The sequence below is a fragment of the Cibotium barometz genome, chromosome 27 (genome assembly GCF_041138505.1).
Source record: "Cibotium barometz isolate CiBa-2024 chromosome 27, ASM4113850v1, whole genome shotgun sequence".
NCBI lineage: Eukaryota > Viridiplantae > Streptophyta > Polypodiopsida > Cyatheales > Cibotiaceae > Cibotium > Cibotium barometz.
In genome coordinates, this window is record NC_141072.1 from 25,938,083 (window position 1) to 25,942,611 (window position 4,529).

Here is a 4,529-nt window from a genome sequence, read left to right on the forward strand (position 1 = left end):
TTTTTTATTTTTAAATGTGACGGTATTTTAAAATAATTTGGTTATTTGAATATCAAAAGTGTGTTGGTGTGTGTGTGAGTGTGAGAGAGAAAGTGAAAGCGTTTCAAAATATTTTAGTCATCCAAATGGGAAAAGCGTGGGTGGAGGTGGATGCGTGTGTGTGTGTGTGTGTGTGTGTGTGTGTGTGTGTGTGTGTGAGAGAGAGAGAGAGAGAGAGAGAGAGAGATGGAGAGTTGTTTTAGCCTGTCTTAAGTTTTTGTGTGTGTGTGTGTGTGTGTGAGAGAGAGAGAGAGAGAGAGAGAGAGATGGAGAGTTGTTTTAACGTGTCTTAAGTTTGTGTGTGTGAGAGAGAGAAAGAGAGAGAGAGTGATAGTTGAAACTTTGTGTGTGTGTGTGTGTGTGTGAACATGTGTGTGTGTTGTGTGTTCGAGAGAGTTCTTACATTGAAATTGAAAGTGTTTTAAATTTTTCAATAATTTGAATGGCGTTTGTGTGTGTGCACGTTTGTGGGTGAAAGTATTTTAAAAAAATTGGTGTGTGAAAGAATTTCAAAAGCAAAAGTATGATTTTTTTTTTGGTGAAAGTGAGTTTTTTAGAATGTTGCCTTTAAAGCATGACAAAAGGTTATGTGGGATTGTGATTTGAATTGCATGTAGTTAGTATGTGAATTAACTTTGTAGTATACATTGACTTACTTATATGTATTAGTAAGAGCAACTTCTTATCCACTTACTTACAAGAAACAGAGCAATTGTCAATGCTACGGTACTTCAAGAACCTATCAATGAACATCAAAATGCACAGGCACAGAGAGATATGGAATGAGGCTCTTTTTCATTTGATTTAAATGAGCTGCCTGTGGATGATAATTTTCATTCTATTTGTTGTGTCGTTGGTGATGTGAAAGATGTTAAATCCGAATAGCACTCTATAAGGCGTGTGTTTTCATTTCCTCAGAATGTTAAGCACCCAACAACTATGGTGGTGTATTCCGGAGATTGCACTCTTCACTCATTAGGAGCCCTTACTTATAAGTGCTATTTTTGTAATGCACTAATTTGGAAATGTGAGGCATTAAGAAAGCTAAGACAATATGTGGGCAAACACTGTTGTGGAAGTGGGAATTTCTATTTACTATCTTTGGAAAATCCACCTTCTACATTGGCTAAGTTGCTACTTGGTAATGATAATGCAAGTAAGGAATACATAAAGAATATATGCTCTTACAATAATGCCTTGGCATTTGTTTCACTGGGTGCTCACTTGGATAATTAGTTCACTAGGAGGGGAGGAGTATTTAATTTCCGAATCCATGGAACTACCTATCATCGTGTTGATTCTGTAATACCTAATAAAACACAAGATGTGGCTCCTCGATTTCCCCAACTATATGTGTATGATATAGAGCATGAATTAGAGAATAGACTTCATAGGATACCTTCTTTAAATCATAATGTACTTGAGAGGTTGCAAACAATGATGTATAGATTTAATCCGTATACCTATGCACTTCGTGCAATGAGAGAAATGTTGCAGTCAAGTCCACATGTAGATTTGAGAATGGTCATCACTGAAGCGCGATCAACTTCAAGGCAATACTTGGTTCCTACAGGAAGTGAGGTAGCAGCGATCATGCCGGGTCAAGGAGATAAGTTACATGTGGGGCATAGAGATATTCAAATAGTGTCGTGCATAGCTGCTATAAAAAAAAATCTAACCTACACCGTTCGTATATGCCTCTATTATATGTTCTTCTATTTCCTCGAGGAGAGGATGGTTGGCATGTTGGAATTCTACTCAATGGTGGGAATATGGTGGGAATATACAAGATTTAAATGAGGAGACAAAGATCGTAACTCAACGGCAATATTATGCATATAGACTACAAATAAGGGAAGATACAAATGCCTGCCTTTTGTGTGGTGATCGACTATGGCAATAGTACATTGTTGATGCATATAGTAGCATGGAAGAATCTAGATTAGTATGGATATGCAATAATTAGAAAGCATTTGCATTAGCATGTGCATCGTCTGGAATAGCTACATTGTTACTTTCAAATGGTCATAAAGCGTACTCACATTTTAAAATCCCATTGGTGCGCTCAATGCTACTAGCACATGTGGTATCAAAGCTAACAGCCCATTGGCTGAGGTGTTGAGGCTTGCAAGGTTAATCATTTGGGAATGAGGCTCCAACGATGCATCGGTACGCATATGAAGCATTGGACAGGACATTGAAAGACATTATGCAAAGTGATACAGTGTTTGGTGGGAAAGTTATGCTCTTTGGTGGTGACTTCAGGCAAATCTTATCGGTTGTGCTAAAGGGATTGCATGATTGTTGATGCAACGTTACGCTAGTCACATATTTGGAGATATGTGAATGTTTTAAAGCTCACCCAAAACATGTGGGTTAGACAGAGTGCTTATGATTGTGGAGAACAAGAATTTTCCAAATTGACATTACAAATTGGAGATTGCTTTATAGGCCATCCAAACAATGAAGGTAGAGTGGTAATACCACCACAAACGTTGATCCATGGGAACTCCATTTTGAGTTTGGTAGAATGGGTATACAAAGATCTTCAGAGAGTGAAGGATTATGTATGCTTTTTTAAAGACCGTGCTATACTTGCACCACGATTGTTTTTTTTAAACATTTGGATAAGCAAACGTTTGCTTTTGACTTGCTTTTATATACAGTAGCATTATTTATTTTTCTTGCTTGGCACAAAATACTGAACATATATATATATATATATATATATATATATATATATATATATATATATATATATATATATATATGTATGTATGTATAGGGAGAGAGAGAGACCTTAAATTGTTATGTAAATGATAAGTGTAGTGAGTGTTATATTTGATATCAGGGGTATATTGCTTAGGATGGAGGTGGCAAGGAGATCATTTTTATTTGTTTATGGTGATGGCCAAGATATTGAAGGTAATTATTTTTGAGATTGCTATAATAAAGGTATTATTGTTTTCCATAATCTATTTAATATTCATGGCTCAATTGTAGACCCTCCATTTTGGGAAGGACAAGCAATATCATCTCTAATTATTGAACTGTTAGAGAGCATTGTGAAAACTGTTTTTTTATGTAGCTTTTGCATTTTGTTTGATAAATTTATATTGCTATTGATACATTCTTTTCGTGCGATAGGGAATATCTTTAGTTTTTAGAACCCAGATTATTGCTAGGTTTGTATGGTTGAGACACTTACAACGAGAGCTTTGGGCTCCTTAGAATTTACAGTCTGAGATTATGAAAGATCGCGGATCAACTTCATGTACATGTAATGTTTGTGGACTATGAAAAGCCTAATAGGTTAGATTTTCGAGTCATAGGCACTGGACAATATATAATTTTTCAATTTGCTGTCTACAAGCTTGTTCAAATCCCATTCGCCTCAAATAATGATCCACCAAATGAGTTCTGTAAAGTTTTGTCATTTTCCTTCTTCTTTTTTACGAAAATATCTTGTAAATAGCTAACGTTTTTTTCTTAAATTTATTTTACCATATGGAGGCGAGGAGCATAGGCTTCCAAGGAGAGATAATCTAGTTGTCCGAAGATTGTTTTAAAGCTTTGTTCAGGTGTGTTGAGATTGTCAACATTATTTTGGATTAGAATGCTAGCTGTTTATTTATGCCAAGTTTGGTGCTTTATTAAAAGAAAGTATGTTAAGGACCATGGGGCCCATTATGGGCTTAAAATATAAGGCTTATCTCTACTTACCCTTCGAGGACAAGCGTTTCTTTTTTTTTTTGAAAAATTAGCTGGAATTAGAAAGTGCAACATAACACACACACCCATACATGCCATCGCTTGCGCAATGAGGGCTTGAACCCATGACCTTGGGACTCTAGAGCAACACCTCTCTCTACTACACTAATTTGCGATCGACAAGGATGCATGCAAGAATACTCTTGCCCGCCGGGTCAAGCCACTAGTGATAAGAATGCATCCAAGAATAGATTTTATGCTAAGCAACAATGGATGTTAAATAGAGTAATGGATGAAGAACAAGCCACATGGGTAGAGAGAAACATACATGATGAGTTTCTTGACGCATTGAAACAATAGGATACGTATAAATCCCCCTAGTTGGGATGGCTTGGTAGTTGATTTTTCCCTTTTTTTTGAATTTGAGGCTGCTCTGAAATATGCATTGGTTCCTATGGTGAACAATGTTGGAATTAGGGTTGCAGAAAAGCACACAAAGCTTGGAGAAGAAGAAGCAAGAATGCACACAACACACCGTGTATTAGATTGTGTCAATGTACAAAGATTAGTTAGCCCTAGAATAATGGGTGTATATACAAGCTGGGGGAAAAAACCTCCTAAAGAGGGAAAAAGTGCCCCGACGGTCCTAAGTGTGTTCACACACATCATTGCCTATATATATGGCAACAAATCCCCCCTGGGAGTGATGGTGTGAACGAGAGCTGGCACTCATGTACAGGGAAGTGCCATGCCCGAAGTAGATCAGTCCACAAAGAGGA